This window comes from Alnus glutinosa, chromosome 11 (assembly GCF_958979055.1).
Source record: "Alnus glutinosa chromosome 11, dhAlnGlut1.1, whole genome shotgun sequence".
NCBI lineage: Eukaryota > Viridiplantae > Streptophyta > Magnoliopsida > Fagales > Betulaceae > Alnus > Alnus glutinosa.
Genome location: NC_084896.1, coordinates 20,393,864 through 20,418,223, shown reverse-complemented (window position 1 = coordinate 20,418,223; position 24,360 = coordinate 20,393,864). Strand labels below are relative to the sequence as shown.

General features: G+C 36.4%; 1 long non-coding RNA gene across 1 annotated transcript; it reads left to right on the top strand.

The window, feature by feature from the left end:
- Positions 1-6,389: 6,389 nt before the first annotated feature.
- Positions 6,390-23,650, top strand: LOC133881006 (uncharacterized). Its single transcript, XR_009902483.1, has 3 exons — positions 6,390-6,683; positions 8,361-8,433; positions 23,458-23,650. It is a non-coding gene; the product is annotated as an uncharacterized LOC133881006 (long non-coding RNA).
- Positions 23,651-24,360: the final 710 nt, after the last annotated feature.

The following is a 24,360-nucleotide window of genomic DNA, read 5'->3' as shown; positions in this document are numbered from 1 at the left end:
CATTGAATCATTATTCTTAAAAAAAAGACATGATTCTCACATGCTTATGAACACGTCACTTTTTAAGACTGAATTGAAGAAAAATTCTTCGAACCTAATTTATTGGAAATTTTTGTCCCCATCTGGGCTTTAAAAATAATACACAAAAATTTCCTACAAACCGATTTGTATAAAATTTTGTACAATTCACATATAAAAATGACATGTATCATTTAAACATGTGAATCACATATTTTTTTTTTTTTTATTAATGCTATTAAAAAAGAATGTGAAAAGCACATGCTATTAAAATAGCATGTGTTTTCCACATATTAATGGACACATGTCCTAACTAAACCTCAATTAGATCAAAGTTGTCTGTCCCTTTATCTTCAACTACCTCAAAGCACTGTATTTTCAATTCCCTCCTTCTCAAAGATATGGTCATATATTTAACGGTCCCAAATTGTGAACTTGTGATGTATTGGACATCATAATCATAATAACATATATTTAATAGAAGGGAAAAGTACACTTAACCCCCTTAAACTACAACCTTATTGTCAATGTACCCCATAAACTATCAATTGTGTCAATGTCCCCCATTAAACTACCAAAATCTGTCAATGTCCCCCTAATGACAAAAATGTCATTCATAAAATTATTAAAATAAAATAAAAACTAAAAAAAATTATTAAAAAAATATAAAATAACATAAATTTATTCCAGAAAAATAAAAATTAAAAAATAAAACTGTTATTTATTTATTTTTTATTTATTTTTTAAAAAAAAATTAAGTTTTTTTTTTTCATTTTTTTTCTTTTCTTAAAAAAAAAAATTCTTTTTTTTTTTAATTTAATAAAAACTGGTTTTATTTTTTATTTTTTAAATAAATTTCAGTTATTTTTTGTTTTTTCGTTTTTTAATTTAATAAAAACTGGTTTTTTTTTTCATTTGTTTTATTTTTTTTAAAAAAAATAAATTTCAGTTATTTTTTGTTTGCTTTTTCTAAAAAAAAAAAAATGTTCTATTTTCCTTTTTTTTTTTTCCTTTTTTATTTAATTTTCTTAAAATAAATTTTTTTAGTTTTAGTTTTAATTTTTTGAATTTATGAGGACATTTTTGTCTTATTCAAAAAAAAAATATAGGGTCACTTTTGTCTTTTTTTTTGTCTTAGGGGGAATATTGACATTTTCTGGTAGTTTAGAGAGGATATTAACACAATTGGTAGCTTTGGGGGTACATTGACAATTGAGTGGTAGTTTGGGGGGATATGTGTACTTTTCCTCTTAATAGAAAGATATCATAATAACAGGTAGTAAGAATATAAAATGTTTATGGGTAAATTACAAATACCCCTCAACTACAACTCATTTACAAATTTCTACCACGCCGTACCAACCGTGACACATACTCTCATTAGTTATCAATAGTTGGCAAAAAAATCGTTTCATTAGCTGAGTGTTAAATCAGTCCAAAAATTGAACATATGACATGCACGTTTCAATTTTAAGATGAAATGATGAAACTACTCGTTGAGAATTTTTTAATTTTTTAATTTTTTAATTTTTTTTTATATATATATATATATATAAAAAAAAGTGGAAGAAGAAGAAGAAAAGAAAACTACACTTTATCCCCAAATTACTAAAATTTGCAATGTCCTCCTCTCCCCAAGCTTCAATTTTTGTATTAATGTACCATTCTTAATAGGTTTCAATGACCCCCTTCCGCCTAAAATTAAAAAAAAATAAAAAAAATAAAATCTGTATAAATAATAAAGTTTGGAAAAAAAAATGAAAAAAAATAAAATAAAATCTATAAAAAACGTTAAAAGGTAGGTAAAGCAAATAGAAAAAACCAAAGAATAATTAAAAAAAAAAAAAAAAAAAAAAATTGGTGGTTAGCCACCCCACCCCATGTGTTTCGAGGATGGGAGGGAGATCCACCATTTAAGGTAGTCAAGCCACTCCTAAACACGACTGGGTTTATGTGATTTGAGGACCGAAGCAACTCCCAAGGCACCCTAGCCTTCCCCCCTCTCGTTTCCAAGTATGCTTGGGTTTGTTCAGCCACCATATGTGATTAGACGATCAGAGGGTAGCCGATCCACCCAAGGATGATTTTTATTTTTTATTTTATTTTTTATTTTTATTTTTTTAGTTTCAAGTGTTTTTGGGCTAGCTTTTAGATTTTATTTTTAATATTTTTTTTTTTACTTAAAGTAATATTTCTGATGCGGGCGCGTAGTATACACGCGCCATCACCGGCGACTCCCTGTACTTATTTTAGCCGGCCAGTGTCGTTTTATTATTGTTCTAGTTTTTTAAGTTTGTGTTATGTTGTTACTTTTAAAAAGCAGCCTGCCACGGTAGATTTAATTAGATCTAAATTGGGCTGTAATAGTTTTTTTAGATCAGAATCTGCACTCTCTTATCTCCTCTAGTGGAACTCATGTGTAAAGAGATGCTTGTATTGTTTGTCCATTTGCTTGGACAGCTGCTCTCTAAGTCAGGATTCAATCATGAACTTTGTTTCTAGGAGTCTTTGTACTCCTAATTACTGTTTCTGGCCCTTTGAATCTCATATTATATCAAAGGTTTCTCCTTGTTTCAAAAATAAATAAATAATAAAAAATCAAGTAAAAATTAGCACCTGCATGCCATGTGTGAATTTTCCTGTGATATTTAACACACTAGGCTAATAAAATGGCCTTTTGCGTACAATTGGTAGTTGAATGAGGTAGTACTGTGTCATGGCAATCGGTAGTATATGTGACGCAGCACAACAAAACCTTAAGAAAATAAAATGAACAGTAAGCAACGAAGTTTACCAAAAAAAAAAAACCTATTGTTTTGAGTCGCTTGTTTGGAGCTGTTTTTTTAGAAGGAAAAAAAAAAAAAAAAACCACACCATTCATTTTGAGTCGTTTGAATAGTGTCGGTTAGAAAACAATTTAACACATAGGATTTGGACTTCAGGTTGGAGTCGTTTGATCGAACAGTAACACAGTAAAAAGACTCCAATGTGAATAAAATAATTAAAAAAAAATTACAAGAATTTCGTAGGGCTCCTGCGCTCCAGTATAGGAGTACCCGGCGCAGGAGTCTCCAGTGCTGGGTACACGGGAATTATGTGGGAAAGGTAAAAAAGAGTTAAAAATCCATGGAACAATTAAAACCTAGAACACTAATTTCAAGCATAATTAATTTAAACATTCACATTTTAACCTACAACCCAAACCAATCAAATGATTTTCGTGCTCTATTAACAATGGGTGCCAAGAAAATGCAAAGGGAAGCTCGTACAACCCATGGCCAAAAACCCTTTTTTTTTCTTCTTTCTCTTGGGCTGGATCTCTCGAGTTGTGCACAAGAAACAAGAATGAGAAGAGAAATTAGGGAGAAGAGAAGGTGGGAGGAATTTTGGGGGAAAGAGGGGTTTTATTTTTCAAAAAAAAAAAAAAAATAGAGCCATTTTTGTAAGTGAAACGACTCTAACCCAAACAACACTAAATCCCTTATTTTTTGTAGTGCGGACTTGGAGTAAAAATATAACTTTCTTCATTAATCATTTTCGTTTACAATACAACACCTTATATAATCTACCAACATTATTAGATATGAGAAATATTTAGTTTCATTCTATTTCATATCTTTTGTCAATCTAAAGTATAAGAGATGTCCAAATCTACCAATGAATGTGTGACCCACATATTCAATAGTGAATTTGCACAAAAGATGTGTAATAGAATGACACCAAACATATGTCATTAGATAACGAGTAATGCTATGAGGATGACTCTTGCAGTCCTTTAGTCATCTTAAGATTGATATAACTTTTAAAATTATCATTAGATCAAAATTCAATAGTAATTTGTAACAAACTACAAAACAATCAGGTTTTGGAGCCGTTTTGAAAACGACTCAACCTATATAATATTAAAACCTGATTTGAGCCATTTTAGTGCTAAAACAGCTCTAATTAAGCAGTTTTGGACTTAAAACGACTAAAAAAGGTTTGAGCCGTTTTAACTAAAATTGCTCAAAAAGGTTTGAGTTGTTTTAGTAAAAATGGCTTTAATTAGAGCTGTTTTAGCACTAAAACGGCTCCAAAATATAACATTTTTTTTAGATGTTTTAGTGTCCTTAAAACGGCTCAAAATAAAAAATATTTTTTTTTTTTAAAAAAAAAATCATTAATTTTTTTTTTTCTTTTTTGGTTTCATCCCTTTAAGCTATTTGCTGCCTTTGAATAAAGATACATCCTCGTTTCCCGGTTAAATGCAGAACAGAAACCCACATTGATGTTGTTGTCGATGTGGGTTCAACACCAATGTAGTCATAAATACTTTTGCAGGAATGAGTGGTAGCATGTCCATATGTTCAATGAAATGAGTCAAATGACAATAGTAGGCTACAATAAATAGCCCTCTCCCTTTCAAATCCCTTCCCTCCTCATGTTCAACACATGACCCAGATTTTTCCACCTGTGGAATCAAATGTTCTCTTTCCAATGAATCAATGATGCTCAGTACTGTCCAGTTTTTTCCTTGATAGCATAACATGGAAAGGCCAATACAACAATTTTTTCAGAAGGCTATACAACATTTTATCCACCATATTGGTTTGGCATCAGCAACAAGGAGAAATTCATGAGGGCATTACCAATAGAAAAATCTTCACAAAGCTCAAAGCAATTCAAAATCATGGATTCATAGTCCCATGATTGCGGGCAATGAAGAAACAAATAAAACTTGTAGGCTCATAGCAATGAAACTTTCATTTAAACAGAAGATCCAACAGAAAAGCAACACAAAATTTTTTTTTTAAAAAAAAAAAAAAATTATAACAAAGATAAGTAACTAAACACGCTTTACCAACACATCCAAAGGCTTGTAACAATGGCTGCATTTTTACTCCTTGCGGAGATCTATCCCCGCCTTCTTAGCAACAGCATCCAGGCCATTCTTCTCTATGGTCTTCAATGCCTTGGTTGATAACCGCAGTTTGACATAGCGCTTACCAACTTCCTGCCAAAATCCTCTTGTTTTGTAGGTTCACAAACTGCAACTTCTTGGTCTTATGGGGTGAGAAAGAAATTTTGTTTGCTCTGTTTGCCTTCATCCCAGTGAAGGGACAGATCCTACCTGAAAAAAACAAACCATATTATGAGATTAGTTCTAACAAAAGCCACTGCAATGGTTATCTATGTTACGGACTTTCCCTTTACAAAGCGCAGGAAGATTGTAAAGACCAAGAAAAATTAATAGGAATTCAGTATTTAATAAATTGTATTTGTTAAATGATTGGATTAATAATTATATTTTAGGTGATAGTATTTATGGTAAGAAAATAAAATAAGTGTAAAATAAAATAGTAAAATTAGAATAACAATTATTATAGTAGGTCCTTATAGAATAAATAATTAATTAAATGAATAATGAGTAATTAAAATAAATGTAGGGTCATGTGTTAATTATTAAAAAAACAGAATTTTAATATTATTAGGCCCTACTGTAATTTATACAAATTAAGAGTTTTATGCTTTGTTTGTTTCGGCGTAAAATGATTTCTGGAAAATGATTTCGGCATTTTCCGTTGTTTGGTAGGGGCGAAAATAATAGTCAACCGGAAAATGATTTCTGTTTGACAAAAAATGCATAGTAAATTTCGGAAAATGATTTACACTTTTTAAAAGCGTAAATCATTTTCCGAAGACGCCAGACGCAGTCGATCTATTTTAAACGGCACAGTCGACCACCATCGAAATATTGCCGGTATCGGAATCCAACATCCGGTTAATGTCGCCGGAATCTGGCGACGGAATCCGGCCACCTTCGCCGGAATCCGGTCAGCCAGATTCCAGCGACCAATCTGACCGGAATCCGGTCAGCCAGATTCTGGCGACCAATCTGACCGGAATCCGGCCTTTATCTCGAATTCTGGTTATATTAGCCGGAATCAGGTAAAAATAGTCAGAATCTTGTCGGTAAGTGACCGAATCTCATCATCGATGATTTTTATATTATTTTACATTAATATTTTTATGTTGTGAATAAAAATTGATTTTTATAAGTTAATATGATTGAATAAAAATATAAACAAATATTTACGATTTTTCGTACGCGCCAAACACCGAAAAATACTTTCGACGAAAAATAGTTTCCTGAAAAATGACTTCCCTGAAACTATTTTACGTCGAAACAAACAGAACATTAAATGAAAGGATAATACCCTTTATCACGCGGCATTACCCTGTCAGTTGGAGAGAAATTCATTATTCCCTCCTAAACACCCACAAGCACCACGTGTCACACTTTACCTCTTCCTTTCCTTTTCTTTTATTCTTATTTTCTGTCCCCTCTCTTGGTCGCAGATTCAAGCACGCCCTTTCTCTCCCCCATTTCCACTTCCTTTTCTTTTCTTCTTCCTCCGGTTTCGCACGCCTGATCTCTCCCTCTCCCTTTCTTTCCTCTTCCTTTCTTTTCTCCCTTCCTCACGCAGCACCTCTCCCATTTCTCCCTTTATCCTTTCACTCTATACCCACAACAAACCGAGAGTGAGAGATGAATCGAGAGAGAGAACCCGAGTGTGGAGGGTGGTTTTTGGCCAGTGGGGGTGCGATTTTTGGAGCTTTGGTGGCTGGGTCACTATCGGGGGATGGAGGCAGCAGCTAGGACCATGAATTCCGGCCCTAATCCGGTGAGATTCCTCTTTTCCTTTTCTTTGATTTTGCTTGGATTTGCTTGGATTTTTGTAGAACCGAATGGGTCTCTTTGGGTTGGATTATCACTTGTTTAGGTTATTTTTGGAGTTTCATTGGGTCTGTTTGAAGCAACCGATTGGGTGTTCTCTTGGGTTCTTGAGTTTTTTCGGTACATGAGGATTTATTTGGGGTTTGATGGTGAACTTTATGAGTTATTGTTAGATGCTTGCTGTTTCTAGTTGTTTGAAATTGTTGTTGGGTTCTATGGAGACTTGACCGAATGGTGGGTTCTTATTATGGCGGTGCTGATTATATGTGTGTTTGTAGAAATTGTATTTGTATTTGATTGGTTTAGTTAAATTGGAAGAAATTCATGGGATGTTTTGGAGTAAATTTTTGTAAGTTAATAATGGATTTGTGGGTTGATTGGCTTGGTTTTGTGGGCCGATTGGCAGTGTGAATGTTGGTGTTTTGGGGCCTTACTTGGTGGTTGCTAGTTTAAGTTAAAGAGTGTTTCTTTGAGGATTGTATGGGCTGATTTGGGGTTTGTTGTGAACTTGTAGGTTTGAAGTGCTAAGTGGATTAATTGTGTTGATTTGTTATGGGTTTGATGGTGATCTTGTGAGATTATTGGTTTGAGGATATTGTTAACGATATTGATGGATATATATTTTAATGCTAAGAATTTATGTTATTTCGGAAGTGTTATTGCTTATGGTTGATTGATGGGTATATTGGTATTGATTTAGTAAATAGTGATTTCTATGGCCAAGTGATGTGTGGGTTGAATTGTGTAGATTGGTTGAGGATTGAATTTTATAGAAAATTGATGAGTATGTGTTAGGCTTGTTAAATGAAGGGGTTTGGTATGGAATTGAGTACCGGATGATACTCTAATTAAGGAAATTGGTTAGGCTGGTTTGTTGGAATTGTTGGAGGTTAATCTTGGTAGCTCATAGCTAATGCTTTGAGATGAATTGAAGGGAGAGCATAAGAGAAGAAGTGAAACAAGTAATTATGTGAAAAGATGAGTGAATAAAAGCAAAGTATAATAAGGGTTATTAAGTTAACATGATGGTTTCAAAAAAAAAAAAAAGTTAACATGATAAATAAGATTAAGGCCCTAGGTTACTTATATGATTAGTAATTAGTAAGGATTAAATATTAAATGAAATGATTAAATGGGAATGCTTTAAAGGTAAATTATACAAATAATCCTAAGTGAATGAGTATAAATTAGTAGACTTATAGAACATATAAATGTGATATAAATCCATTATGTTGCTACCTAGCAACTAATTCACCTATCTATATACACATAGTATTTATGTGTACTAATGGATTAGGTTTAAGTGTTGTATGTGTGTGTGTGTACACATGTATATGGCTTATATATATATTGTTAACTTAGTAAGTAAATGACAATCTAGAAAAAGGTTAGTAATATTAATGTAACACAACAATAACAAATAAGCTAAGGAAAATAGTAAACACACCTTGGTGATAATAAACGTGATATAATATGAACCTAAACCTAAGTGTTAATTTAATAATAGTTTGGGGTATTTAACTAGACTTAGATACGGGTAATGCGACGTGAGAGCACGCGGGAAGTCTATGTGTTATAGAGTGTAGAGTTCAATAGCGTAATCTAACGATACCAATGTTTGTAGGATAGTGTCCGGATTTGAGACTTCAATGGGTTCTCCAATGTAGAGTTCGAGTCATGCGTCCAATGCAGTCCAGGTAAGTATCCTACTCACTGAGAAACTACTATTTTCATATATGATGAATTGCAAAATATATATTGTTTTACAAATCTGAACCAACTGTATGTTAAATATATCTGTTTCGGATGATTTGAGTACTTTTGAGTATCTTGAAATTATGATGATGATTGAAAATATGAATGTGAAATGTGGAATATGAATGAATTGTGTGACTGTATGTGGTGGTTGGGAATTTTGTAGACTATGGTTGCATTGTAAATGATTGAGATTTTTAGTGTGAGTTATAAAATTGGGACATAATGCATTGCATGCTTAACGACACAAACTTTGGGATACGGTCCCTGTTCTTTGGAGTTACGAACTCTATGTTAACTTGGGATACGATCCTTTTTTTTTGGGATACGGTCCCTGTTCTTTGGGATATGGTCCCTAGCTATTCTATTGAGATACCTGTCTCTGTTCAATCGGCATATGCATACATATATTATGATGTGATGTAATGTGTTGTATGCTTATATATTGTAGTTTTGTTAAACATATTAGTTGCATGATTTAAATGCATTGAGTTTGAGAGTGCATAGATGATTGCATTGCTTAGAATTAGAGATACCTGCGTCTATGTAAGTCCTCGTAAGTTGTCCTTGTTCTTCAACCAAGACGTGCTTGTATATTGGAGTTTGACTCTAGTACTCGCATGTTCACATTGACGTTCAAAGACAACTTGCTAGAAGGTTTAGGCCTGGTATTACTGGATGCTAACGTTTATGTAAGGCCTCGCAAGTTGTCGTTTTTCAGGTTAGACGTGCTTGTATAATGGAGTCTAACTTTAGTACTCACATGATCACACTGACGTTCAAGGCAATTGGCTTAGAGGTTTAGGTTTAGTGTTGCCTATTTCTAGTAATATGGATGTCTTAGTACTAAAGTAATATATTTTAGATGTGTTTATATGTAAAAGCTTCCAAGGAGGGGTGACTGGAACTTCTATATATATTCACAGCTATATAGCATACTTTAAATGTTTTCTAATAGTTTGTGTTTGCTATATTAGCTATGGGGTTTTCAAACAAAAGTTTATAAAATTGGTGGCTGTTATAGTGTACGTATGAATAAAAAGAAAAAGTTAGTTCTTTACGAAAACTTAATAAATAGTATACCTCAGAGGTCCTAGTGTATTTATTTATGGTAAGATGGTGGGCTCATAATTTCACATGTGTAGGGCTGACAATTTTGACACGACCCGACAATCTGATACGAAATTAGTGGGTTTGGATTTACCTTAAACGGGTTTGGGTCATAAACGGGGCGACGGGTCGACCCGTTTATGACCCGTTTATTTAGGCTTGGCGGGTCGTGTCACGGGTCACCTACGGGTGACCCGCCAGACACGATTATGATTTTTTTTTTTTTTTTTAAAAAAAAAAACAAAAGAAAATGTGATTAGCCTAAGATGTAAGAAACATTAAAGAACGCCACTTGGCTCAAGAAAATGAAAAAGATTCAAACTCATATAAAGACTTTTTTTTTTTTTTTTTTTTTTTTTTTTTTTTTTCCAAATAAAAGAAAATGAAATTAGCCATTTAGCCTATGACGTCGAGAAGGAGAAGGTTGAGAAGCATTAATGATTCAATGAATGCCACTGCGCTCAAGGAAATGAAAAAGCATTCTCAAAAGTAGAAATGACAAGGGAAGAGGAAAGGCATCACTCTTCACTCAATAGTCAATCCTGCTATAAGATCGCACGGCCAAATCTTTTTTTGATTTTTTCTTTGAACAGCGTACGACGTGTGGTGTGTGTTGTGTGGAAACAGGCCAAACGGCCCTAGGTAGAGTCTGTAGAGAAGAGAAAACACCGAAAAAAAAAAACAAAATAAAAAAACCCTAACTTTAGCGCCACCCCCTCTTCTTCTTCTTCCTCCCGCTCGATGCTCTCTCTCTGCTCTCCGCTCATTGCCGACATTGCTGCCAACATCGCTCTGTCATCGTCGTTGTCGGACGAAGGAGAGCGCTCGAGACGAGCGGCATCCTTGGCCCACTGAATCAACTTCTCCACTTTATTTTCTTCATCCCCAGCAGCATCATCATCATTACCGAAGGAAGATAACTGGGGATCTGCAGGAATTCCGTGAGAGCCCTTGAGAGCAACAAATCTGGCAGAGAGCTCATCTTCGTTCACACTTGACGTGGTTGATTTCTGAGTTTTACGGTGGAGATAAATGCCTTGTTTGTTAAGTTACATAACAGTACACAGTAATGCGTGTACTATTCATATACTTTTTTTTTTTTTTGTTTTTTTTGTTTTTTTTTTTTTTTAACTTTTTAATATTTCCCAATACCAATCAACATCAAAATATTCCCACTTTTTATATCACATCAATAATTTTTTATTACCATTCAAATAAAAAAATTCACTACAATACAAAATTTTTTCACTTTTTTATATCACATCATCACTTTTTACTAATTTCAAAATTAACAACCTATTACTCTGTTCTGTTCTATTTTGTACATGTCTTTGCCAAACAAGCCCAAAGAATGAGAAGACGGATTAGGGAGGATAGAGGGTTGGGATTTGAGGGCTTGGAAACGACCCATTATGCTAAACGGGTTTCACGGGTCGTGTCAGGTGACCTGTGAAAATGGTCGGGTCGTGTCGTGTCTGGAGCTCCGACCCGTTAACGTAAACGGGTCGTGTTTGGGTCTAGCTTAAACGGGTCGTATTTGGGTCTAGCTTAAACGGGTCGCGGGTCTTCACGGGTCGTGTCGAATACCCATTTTGCCAGCCCTACACATGTGCGGATGCGACAACCCCTGCAACCGTGTAGATTCTGATGTTGTGACTGTAGGTACTCTGGTATAGTGGATGGTTTGGTAGCAGTGTACTGAGGATGTTATGACTGAAGCTCGTTGCGATGGTTATAATTGTTGGACCACAGGTGTTCACTATTTTATAAATTTTGTTTATGGCTTGTGACGCTTGTGTCACTTGTTATTGTATAAGCCAGTTCTGTTTTGTAATTACTATGTGTTTGATTTGAGGAAAGATTTAAACTGATAGATATAATATGAGTTTTTGGTTATGATTAGATTTTAGTAGAGTTTATTGATGTAAATTTTAATTGTGCTCGCAAGTGCACGAATCGTTTGCAATAAAGGGTTTTGCAAGTGCGAGGTCGATCCCACAGGGAATTGTGTTCTTGAAAACAATTTTGTTTCTAAACTAATTAAATCTTAACCTAATTCCAAAAAAGATTTGATCTTGATAAATAAAAAAAAAATAAACTAAATAAAGTAAAATAAAACAAAAGAAAAGGTACTAAGGTTTTGGAATCCAAACCCACTAAATCATAGCAACATATTCTCATGTTCATCAATAAACATCCGAAGTTCTCACCATACAACTCTTATGTATGTTCTACTATGCTTCAAAAAATCATTAAATCATTCAATGAATCAATTCTTTGTACAAATCACAAAAGATATATGGTTTAAACCAAATCATCAAATGTATCCGTAGAACGAAATACAATGAATATCCAACGTTTTGATAAATAAAAACCAAAGCAATCAATTATGTGAAATTATCTCAAATCATCAAATGTATCCTTGAATCACAAAAGATATCCAAGAATCATTCCACAAATTGAAAAGAAGTAAAACATTGGAAAAATTAAACCAAATAAAATCGGATAGTATAAACTTACATGAACATATTGTTGCTCTTCAATGGTGAGGCTTCATCCTCAACCTTAGTTGAAAAACTAGCTACACATGACTATGAAAAATAAATTCTAAACTAAAGAAAAACTAAATTAAAAAGAAAAGAATATATTTGGTCTCTAGCTTCTCTCGCTTTTTCTTGAGGCTCAGAGGTCTATTTATAGGGAGAAAACAAATTTTAGAAGCCCTAGAATTTTTAGAAAAATTGGAGGTTAGTCTTCTAGTTTGAGTAGGAGACTCAAAACTCAATTCAAGATGGAAAATGACTCAAAATTCGTCTAGATTTGCGGTCTTTTATTGCGGGACACTTTTGGCATATCAGACTAATGAATTAGGAAAATCTTATTTCACAATGATTTGTAGAAAATTGAGATAACTTTCCAACGCCGCTTGATTCACCTCAATCAGATATTTGAGCGAAAGTTATGGTCAAAATATTATGACATGTGCAGAATCTGAATTCTAATATGATTTTGACTCCAATTAGAGAAATTTCAATTTAGTCATTTCCTTGATTTGGTTGAATATAACCACATCATCTAGGTCTTCTCAAAGTGTGTTTTCTTTCACCTTAAAGCTATTGTTTTCTCTCAATGACCTGCAAAATACTAAAATACCAAAACTAACTAAAAACATTAAAAAATAACAAAACTAAAGGTTTAGTAAATGCAAATTAAGGGGTCCACATATGTAATATTTGGCACTCATCATTTATATTGTAATTTCCGCTATATTCAAGTTTATGTTTTTCGCTGCATAGTTAAATATGTGTTACTTTAATTTATCAGATATATATTATGGGGTATGTGCCATATGTTGGCTTTGCAATACATTGTTGTGTCATTGTGAGGACTCGTTTATGTTTGTATAAAAAAATAATGATTTTTTTTTTTTTTTTTAAAAAAAACCGGGTCGTGACAAAGCTAGATAAGCAAGGACAACAATCATTAGAAAGAAACCAAGGAGGGAAATAATTGCTCACACTCTAAAATATTACAACTTAAAATGAAGTTAACCAACTCATCTCAACCTCAATCCCAATCAAATCGGGGTTGGCTTCATCAATCGTTTTTCAACTAGTAAGTGTCGACTTATACCCTTTTTGCCATTATATCGTAGCTAAGATTGCACTCTGCATCACCTCTTAATTCATCCTATCCTTTTCACCAATTCCCTATGTTATTACAGCCTCTAGCGTCTTTCCACTCCATCTTAAGTTAGATCACTTTTTTTCATTGCCACATTCATCAGTCTTCATCGGTCTTTGTTAATTATTCAAACAACTCCCTTATTTTTCTTTAAAATGAGGCCACTCCATCCCACCTTTGAACAAATAATTAGTTCCTTATCTTTCCCAGCATTTACATTTATCGAAAATAGAAGTTGGTAACAAAATTTTGCAATGCACGCTAGAAATTACCCCAAATTAAGCATAGTTTTACCCCAAATTACACCCAAACTAAAAGCATGCAAGAACACATTCTCAACAAATTACCTCCACATTCAAAAACAACTAACCGATAGGGTCAGCACAAGTACATAAATTTAGAATGAGAATAACAATGATACTACACATAAAACACCACCACCCACAAAGTTATAGCTGAATGTAGTTAGTGATCAGAGTCATTCTAGTAATTGAGAAAGGACTCAATTAGATCAAAACTTCAGCATCCAGTTAGATTGCAGAGCAAACTATACCAGTTCTTTAAAATGGCACCAAGCACCATGTGTACCTCTTAGCCATTGACCATACCATAAAGTAAAGCCAAGAGAAGCAAAAGATTAGATAGCCCAATATCAATTACATAAAAAACAACTTACAGCTATAACAAATAACAGAATAACATATGACATCTGAAAAGAAAAATAAATAAAAAAGCAAAATGTTAATATCTTTCCACAGGTAAACCTCGCACCTTTCTTACCAAAAAAAAAACAAAAACAAAAAAACAAAAAGATGAAGTCACAAGAAAGGAACTTTTGAATCCAATGCTCAATGAGATATCCTACACCGCAAACAAAAAGATCGCTTGGTAATGCAAAGAATTGAAAATCAAAAAAAAAAAGAAAAAAAGACCAAAATAAAAGCAGTAAAGCATTAGTGAAGACGGGAATCTCCCATGGTTGAAGATCTAATCAAAGTGACGCCATGAACTCCGAATGACAAAATGACTTGAAATTGGATTCTCATTATACATCCAAATATCTATTTACTCATCAAAATAAACACCAGGAGCTAAAATTAAAAAGTAGAAAAAAGAAAAAGAAAAAAAAAGAAACGAAAATCAATTTGTATTCAGGAGATACCCAATCAGAACCTCAATTTCACATAGTAATGGGGCTCAACCTAACAAATTAAATTTCCCTAAACCCTAAATGGTAAGAAAAGTAAGAAATCAAATATTTACCCAAAAAATTAAATTGACCATACAAAATTTGTTATTGGTGCAGCTGAAGTGCAAATCGAGCAGAGTTGAACGACGTCCCTCTATCGCGGTTGGAATCGAACTTGGTCCCATTGAGCAGAGTTCCCGTGTAATGAACTGATAGAGTTCCTGTGTAATGAACTAAAAAGAAGCATTTCAACAAACAGAGAACAAATGGCAAAAGAAGAGCGAAAGATTGTCCAAAATCCGTACTTGAATAGAGCATGAAAGAGGGCTTCTAACCTGATGTAGCACAAATGATGGATATACAGTGAGAAAAAAACTTTGTTCTCAAACACAAAACAATCAACTCGCAAGTCGATAGAGAGGGGAAAACCCAAGTTTCAAATATCAATAATCAATCATCATTTTCTTACATTGTCTCCCTATTTATAGTGAAGCCCTAAAGGCTTGTAAAGGAAATAAACAATAATAAAGGTGTCAACAAATCTTCCTTATCAAAGGAGATTTGATTGACAAGGAAATCCCCTTATTTAAGGAAAAACACGTTATTGCAATTAACAAAAAGAAAATATATAAAGTCAACAAAATCTCCACGAAATCAGCACAAAATCCTCTAGGAAATTCGCAGGGTTGCTTCCCCAGGAAATCCGCTCTTTTGCTCCTATTCACCGAGCTGGGTCTCAGTTATTTGCCGAATGGGACCGAGATGAGTCTCAGTTATTTGCCAAGATTGGATCTCTACTCTTTACCGAGACAACTCCCAACACATCTTGGCTATGTGCCGATCCAAAATCTTGGTCTTGGATATTGTCTGAGATAATACCCTTGATGTTCCGAGGCGCATCCTCGGATTGTCCTACATCAGTCTCCTCCACTTCAGAAAACTCGTCCTCGAGTTTAGATCGGCATATAGGGGATCGTCTAGATGGTAGGCAAATAAGTTTGCCACATTGAAGGTGTTGGAAATAGACATATCTTCGGGAAGTTCCACCACATATGCATTGTCATTGATCTTCTGCTTGATTCGAAATGGTCCATACTTTCGACTCTTCAACTTACCATAAGTTCTGGTTGGAAAACGGCTCTTGCGTAGATGAGCTATAACTAAGTCACCTTCGCGGAAAATTTTCACTCTTTGCTTCGTATCAGCCGCATCTTTATACTTGTCATTAGCCTGCTCCAGATTCAGGTGCACCTCTTCATGGATCTACTACACGCGGTCAGCCATATGCTCGGCTACAACATTCAACCCTGAAAGCCTCGGAAGTGGCACCAAATCAAGAGCATGCTTCGGAGGTTTGGTGTAGACAATCTCAAATGGTGACCTGCCTACGGACCAGTTGCTCATGCTGTTGAAAGCGAATTCTACTTGAGGAATGTTGATGTCCCACTGCTTCGGTTTGTCTCAGGAAATACACCTAAGCATATTTCTGAGAGTACGATTGGCCACCTCGGTCTATCTGTTCGTCTGTGGGTGGCAAATGTTGCTGTAGTTGAGGGAGGTGTCGAACCGCCACCACAAAGTCCCCCATAAGTGGCTAAGGAATTTAACATCTCGGTCTGAAGTGATGAATTTTGGCACACCATGCAACCGAACCATTTCTCGGAAGAAGAGATGGGCTATGTGGGTAGCATCCAAGGTTTTCTTGTAGGGGGTGAAGTGTGAAATTTTGGAGAACCGATCAACGACTACAAAAATAGAATCCATACCTCGATGGGTCCTTAGAAGTCCGAGCACAAAATCCATGCTTAGATCTTCCCAAATGGTCTCAAGCACTGGCAGAAGAGTGTAGAGCCCGGTATTTTGCGTACTCCCCTTCTTGCCGACATCTCGCTTGAGCAGTGGCCAATAATACCGATTCGAAACCAAGGAAATAGTTTTGTCCCGACCCACATGACTATCGAGTCCTCCGTGTAACTCCTATAATATCTTTTCATGCAAAGAGGTTCAGGGAACACAAAGTGGATTCCCTTGGAATAGATATCCCTCCTGAATGTGGAAGTCGACGTTCGGCTGCTTCGACATGCACTTCTCCCAATCTTCCTTAAAATCTTCATTCTTGACATATAGAGCTCGTAAGTGCTACAGACTGGTTATCTCGGACTGCAAGATCACGAGTAAGGCCGCTCTTAAGCTCAAGGTGTCCGCCACCTTGTTCTGCTTTCCCGACTTGTGCTTTAGTACAAAAGTAAACTTTTGCATGAAAGCAATCCAATAGGCGTGCATTCGGTTTAGTGTGTTCTACGTGTTGACAAACTTCAGAGCTTGACGATCACTATATAGAACAAATTCCCAATGAATCAAGTAGTGTTCCCAATGCTTCAGGGCTCAAATTACTGCATAGAACTCAAGCTCGTAGGTCATCCACTTCTCAGTGAAAAACTTGACTGGCTGGCCTTCCTATGATAACATTGCTCCAATCCTTACAATGGAAGCATCACAGTCTACCTCAAATAGCTTCTCGAAGTTAGACAATGCTAGGACTGGCGCCGATGATAGTCGTTCTTTGATCACAGCAAAGCTAGCCTTTTGTTCATCTCCCCATTAGAATTGCCCCTTCTTCGGATGAACCTTTGGTAGAAAGTGGCTAGGCCATGAAAGCTTCGGACATATCCGACTGTATTAGGAGTCGACCACTCTCGAATGTCTCAAACCTTCTCCTTATCTACTTGTATGCCCTTGGCACCTACAATAAATCCGAGGAAAAACAACTTGTCCGTGAGGAAAATGCATTTCTTCAGATTGAGGTACAGTTTGTTGGCCCTCAGCACACTCAAAACTTCTCGTACCTGCTCCAGATGCTCCTCGGTATTTTGACTATAAATCAAGATGTCATCGAAATAAACTGCAACGAATTTACTGATAAAAGGCTTCAACACTTGATTCATTACTCGCATGAACGCGCTCAGTGCGTTTGAAAGCCCAAATGGCATCATCAGCCATTCATACAAACCCTTATTCGTCTTGAAAGCTGTCTTCCATTCGTCCCCCGGTCGGATCTGGATCTGGTGATAGCCGCTGCATAGGTCAAGTTTAAAGAATACCATGGCCCCGATCAGCATATCCAGCATATCATTTAGCCTTGGGATGGGGAACCGATACTTCACGGTGATTTTGTTGATGGCCTGACTATCAACACACATCCTCCAACTCTTATCCTTCTTCGGTACGACACAAGGACTCAGGCTCTCCTTGATCAAACCCTTTCGGATCAGGTCTTCCACTTGATCTTGAAGAGTCTTATGCTCCTCAGGACTCATCCGATAGTGGGGTAGGTTAGGAAGATTTGCTCCCGGCAACAAGTCAATTTGGTGCTGAATGTCCCTCATGGGAGGCAACTTAGTCGGTAACTCGGCTGCGCGAGATCTCTGAACTCCTCCCACATCAGCCGTATCAATCTCATAATATCTGGCTTTGAATCCGAATTGACACCCTTAACTACCAGGGTTAACATCATCTTAGCAGTTTTCACTTCCTCCATAAACTGCGCTTCACTGAGGGTAAGGAAAGACTGTCTGACCACCGTGGTACTCCTTTGAAGTGCGTTATTAGTCCTGGTAGGTACCAATATGATCTTCTTCCTGTCCCACCAAAAGAGGTAGACATTGTCTCGACCCTTATATGTGACGTCTACATCATACTGCCACAGTCGTCCCAACAACACATGGCATGCATCCATCTCTACCACATCGCCTGTAACCTCGTCTCGGTAGGACGACCTGATTGAGAAAGGCACTCGGCAAGTGTTCATGACTTTCATCTTAGCTCCTTTCTTGATCCAACTGATCTTGTAGGGGCTCAGATGCTTCTCAATTTTTAATTGCAATGCGGTGACTAATCCCCAAGAGACAATATTCTCGCAGCTCCCACTATCAATGATCAGATTACACACCTTTTGATTGATAGTACAACGGGTCTTGAAAATGTTGTGTCCTTGCGTCGGTTCTTCAAGCTTTGGAACTAACAACATTCTCTGGACTATGCAATTGACGAACTCTCCGTCGTCACCTTCGGCAAATTCTCCCCCGGCATATTCACCTAGATCATCTTCATCGGCATCTCCCACCTCCTCTTGCTGACATCCGTCCTTTCCTACTGAGTCCACCATATTCACTAGGTGTCAGTTCGGGCACTCGTTGGATCGGTGACCCGGTTGACCACATTGAAAACACTTTCTGAGAATAGGTCTGGCATATAGATTGCTACTATTGCCGCCGATAGCCTTTTCCTGAGGTGGAAAGGACACTCCTTTAGCCACTTGGGTGTTACTGCTCTCACCCTGGAACCTTCGGGGCAGTGAGCTTTGCTACTGGTTCGGCACAACAGTCGAGTCTACTTTCTTCTTAGTCTGCTTAAAAGCTTGTGATCGACCTGGTTGACACACCATTTGCACCTCAATCTTCATGGCTAGGTTTACTGCCTCGGATAAATTACACACCATATGTAAAGAGACTTGGTCTTGAATAGCCAAGCGCAACCCACCAATATACCGAGCTACTTGCTAACCCTCCGTCTCGGATAGATTATTCCGAGAGTCCAAGCGATAGAACTCCTCGGTATAATCCGTAATTGACCTAGTACTGCTGGTACAACATCTGCTCATAATCTGGGGGCAAGAATTGAGCCTTCATTAAATGCTTCATTTTCAGTCACGTCCGAACTGGTTGCTTGCCTTGCCTTCTCCGATTGCTCTGTTTGTTCCCACCAGGCAGAGGCCTCTTTGCACAACTTGTATGCCACCAACTTCACTTGCTGTATCTCTGGGGTCTACATATAATCAAAAAAATTCTCTACTTCGAGAATCCAATCAAGGATGTTCTCGACGTGGAGATGACCATTAAAATAAGGCAAGTCAATTTTTACCTAGAAACTATGGGAGTTTTCCAGTCTTCTTCTACCGCCATCTTCCTCTTGGAAGTGGTCATCTTCCTTACTTGATATCTCTTCGAAGGATTAATGCCTTTGTCGAGGTCCAGGGCCACGTTCTCCTTCGAAATGGCCATGAGCCTCTTCATGGACACGATTTCGGGGGTGTTCATGATTCCTATTGCTGTCAACTCCGAGTCCGACAACTACTTGTTGTAACACTTCAAGTGTGTGTTCCATGCGAAGAAATTGCTGATCTCTAGTGTCTATGGTTGCCCAAAGGGCTTGCATTCCACGTTCTTCGTCATCGGAGCGGTTGCCGTTGTTTCCGTCGTTCGCCATCAAACCAAGATAGTCAAGGCTTTGATACCAATTGACGTAGTGCAAGCGATGGATAAACAATGAGAGAGAAACTTCATTCTCAAACACAAGACAATCAACTCGCAAGTCAATAGAGAGGGGAAAACCTAAGTTTCAAATATCAATAATCAATCATCCATTTCTTACATTGTCTCCCTATTTATAGTGAAGCCCTAAAGGCTTGTAAAGGAAATAAACAATAATAAAGGTGTCAACAAATCTTCCTTAATCAAAGGAGATTTGTTTGACAAGGAAATCCACTTATTTAAGGAAAAACACGTTATGGCAATTAACAAAAAGAAAATATATAAAGTCAACAAAATCTCCACGAAATCAGCACAAAATCCTCTAGGAAATTCGCACGGTTGCTTCCCCAGGAAATCCACTCTTCTGCTCCAATTCACCTAGCTGGGTCTCAATTATTTGCCGAATGGGACCAAAATGGGTCTCGATTATTTGCCGAGATTGGATCTCGGCTCTTTACCGAGATAGCTCCCAACACATCTCAACCATGTGCCGATCCAAAATCTCCGTCTCGGATATTGTCCGAGATAATACCCTTGATGTTCCAAGGCGCATCCTCGGATTGTCCTACATCACAATCTCTCGGTTCTCTCTCTCTCTCCAGTTCGTTCTCTATTTGTGGAAGATGAACACATGGAAGGGGGAATGGGAGGAAGAGAGGCTCTCTCTCTCTCTCCAGTTCGTTCTCTCTTTGTGGAAGATGAACACATGGAAGGGGGAATTGGAGGAAGAGAGGTGCCACAGAGAGAGAGGTGACGACACATTGCCTGCCTTGCCTTTTCTGGGATGCTTCGACGGTCGGCCGGAAAAAGAGAATGCCAGAGAGAGAGAGAGAGAGAGTCTGTGAGTGACGGAGAGATGTGTTTTGAAAGAAAAAAGAAAAAGAAAAAGAAAAAGGAAAGCGTGGGAGATTATAATTTTTAGAATTTGGAGTGCGGCGCGAGACTTTGTGCCCCGTACATGCCTCAAAAAGAGACATTTTGGGAGTAAACGACTTCAGTTTCTTAAATGCGGCTCCAACTGGAACCGTTTTATGGCAAAAATGACTCTATTTGGAGCCGTTTTTAGCAAAAACGGCTCCAATCACTTGTTTTTATTTTTAAATCATATATATAATATATATATGATTTAAAAATAAAAACAAGTGATTGGATAGTATACACTATATAGAAAAGGCATGATTTTTCCATATTATAAGTATTTTCTATTATATTAGTATTAGTAAGCAATCCCGGCTCGGTGAGTCATTTATTTCGTGATGAACTATTGGCACCAATTTTCACATTTTGTCTCTCTCGAGAAGATGATTGTAATATGGGAAACTCAAGGAGGTCAACCTCTTTCAAATATACAACATGGATTTCGGCAATTATTGTCTATAGGTCATATCTTGATTTAAAAAAAAAATTATATATATATAACTATTCTATCGATCTTATGATTCTGTTATGATCGATCGAACTAGTACTTAGGATCAATCGCACGTTAGATCAAACATTAATTGTATCAAGTTTGATTGGTCGAACTCTATCACAATCGACCAGACTAGTGTACTAGGATCGATCGGACTACTGAAGTAACTACAACTGCAGCTGGTTGTATACCCCTAAACGATCATATCACGATCGATTAGATTAATGCAATTTGATTGATTGATCATTTGATCGTATCACAATAGATCGGACGGATGCACTAGGATCAATTAGATATTTGATCAAACCATCAATTGTGTCAAGTTTGATCGATCATTTGATCATTTTGCTCGATTAATTTTATCATGATTGATTAGACTAGCTCGAGTTACTCAATTAAACTTTCATTGTGTCAAGTTTGATTGATCGAACTTTATCACGATCGATCAGACTAATGCAATAGGATCGATTGGATGTTCAATCGATCAAAGTAATATACTTGGATCAATCAGATCTTCTATCGATCCTATGATCTTGTCATGATTGATCAGAATAGTACTTAGGATCGATCGCACGTTTGATCGAACTTTCATCGTATCAAGTTTGTTTGATGGAACTCTATCACGATCGTTTAGACTAATGCACTAGGATTGATCGGATGGTCTATCAATCATATTATTTTATCATGATAGATCCAACTACTACACTAGGATCGTTCAATCAAACCTTCACTATGTCAAGTTTGATCGATCGAATTCTATCATGATTAATCAGACTAATTCAATAGATTCAATCCGACGATTGATCGATTGGAGTAAAAATTTGGATCGATCAGATCTTCTATCCCGACACGCTTCAACAAAATATTCACTTACTGATAGATGTCCGGACATGCGTTGACCTATCCGGATACCACCGCCTAGAAATCCATTCCTAACTTGTTTTAGGATTTTCATAGCCTATTTAAAGAGGCTTGTAGGAAGTGTTCCTTTAATAATTCTTGTAGAGAATTCCATTGTGCTAAGAGAAGGTTTATTAGGCATAAACGTTATGTATCTCTCTTAAGAGGTTTTTTTTTTTTTTTAATTGTTGTAACCATTCAACTGTTGAAGTCTAACTGGAGAGGAGCTCCAGTTAGGGAAGTCAATAGAAGAACTCTCCAGAAGGCACTTATAAAAAAAAAACTCTCCAGAAGGGTCTAGGAGAGAGGCAGACAAATAGACGCTTGTTAGAATTTAAGAGAGTGACTACTACAAAGGGTTGTGAGTACGAACTTCTTGTAATTAGTTATTTCTTCTAACAATTGATTTCATGGGTTTGGCTACCCGGAGTGATTTTTCTCTTTGGTGCAAATAGTTTCCACTTCATAACTAAATATCTGTGTTAATTTGTTTTACTGCTTTGCATATTTGTTTAACTGTTTGGTTGAAGTTACTTACGAGTCTAAATTTATTTTCAATTGGTATCAGAGCGGGTTCACTACTTTTTGATTAATTTCTTGAGTGTGATCCCAGACTCCTCTTATTATGACTCTTCCTCTAAATTCTGTTCCTTTCTTTGATGGATCCAATTATGACTATTGGAAAGCATGCATGAAATTTTTTTTAAAATCAATAGACGCTTGGCAAATTGTTGAAACTGGATGAACTCCACCAAAGACAACAATTACTGAGTGGACTATTCCTTAAAGATACAATCGTGTTGTGAATGACAAAGCCATGAATGCTATATGCCAAGCTCCTTCATCATCAGAATTCTTACAAATTTCTCATTGTGAAACTGTTAAGGAAGCATGGGATATCTTAGAAACAACATATGATATATAGCACAAGACAAGTTCGCATCAAAGAATGCAGTTTAACTATGTCTAGAAAAGTGATTCCTGAACCAATGGAAAATGCAGAACATATAACAAATTAGCATGTTTTTCGGTTTCACGTGTTTGTTCTATAGTAAAGATAATGATCAATATGTTGTGTGGCACTGTGGATATACAACATGAATCACATAGAATTTTGTTTGCCATGACTAGGCTAAAAACTAGGAATAGCAGTGATTCCAGGTTGCTCTGTTTGCAATGTTTCAAGGTTGCTCTGTTTGCCCTTGTTTTGGTATTCAATTCGTCCAGTTGATACAAGAACATAGTTGGAGCAAACACTTACACCAAAACCACCAAGCTTTGAGATATTCAAGTCAAACAACATCACACGGCTATTCATAAAAGTAGAGAATTGAAAAAACAATGGTGCTTTCTTTTTTTTCAGTGTCGGTGTGATCCAGAGAAGGACCAGAGAGGCTGAAGGGGCTGAGCTAAATATGGAAACACAGTGCACCAAGCAAGTTTTGTTGTTTGTTTCTGCAAAATTTTTAAACCAGGGTTTACCATTTCTTCGTCATTTATCTAATTGACACCGTAGGAATAACGAAAAGGCGTAGGAGAGAGATCGAGGTTGAGAAAAACTTCGTGGACAAAGCTTTTAGGGTTGAGAAGATTGAGTCTTTTGTCGTTGTAAGAGATGGATCTGACAACCAAGTCGCTGTAAGATGGGAAGTGAGTTATTGTTGTGTTGTCTTTGCAGACAACCTCAAAACAGCGATCGAGACCGCCGTTTTGGAGCTGCGGGCCTTTTATTTGGAAAGGAAACTGAATCTTGGGATCGCCATTATAATGTCCCATATTTTAAGATATAAAATATTATATCTTAAAATAGAATTTATAACCTAATAATAAGGCAAAAAAATAAATATGAATATTTATAAAAATAAATATTCATTAATTAAGAAGTGTTTATAGTTTCAATTTGATAAAAGTTCAAACGAACTTTAAACTTTGGAATAATGAAAATAGGGTCAAACGAGTTCTGTTTTGGTCAATTCAAAAGCGAGAATGCTCTTCTCGAAGTCTTCTAGCTACCCTCCAAATTTCATTATTTTTGAACTCTGTTTAGGGCATGAAAATACCCGCGAAAAATACTACCCTTGATTTGGACGAAAATTTAACATTAATAATTAATGGGTCCATTTTATTCCTACATGAACTCAGTCCATCAGCCCAGCCCGTGGAACCAGCCCAGCAGTCTATATACATATTGAAGAAAAGTTACAACCCAAGTGAAGCCCTCAATCACGCAGGCTTCTTCTTTGTTGATATTTTGTGCAAAGATCTT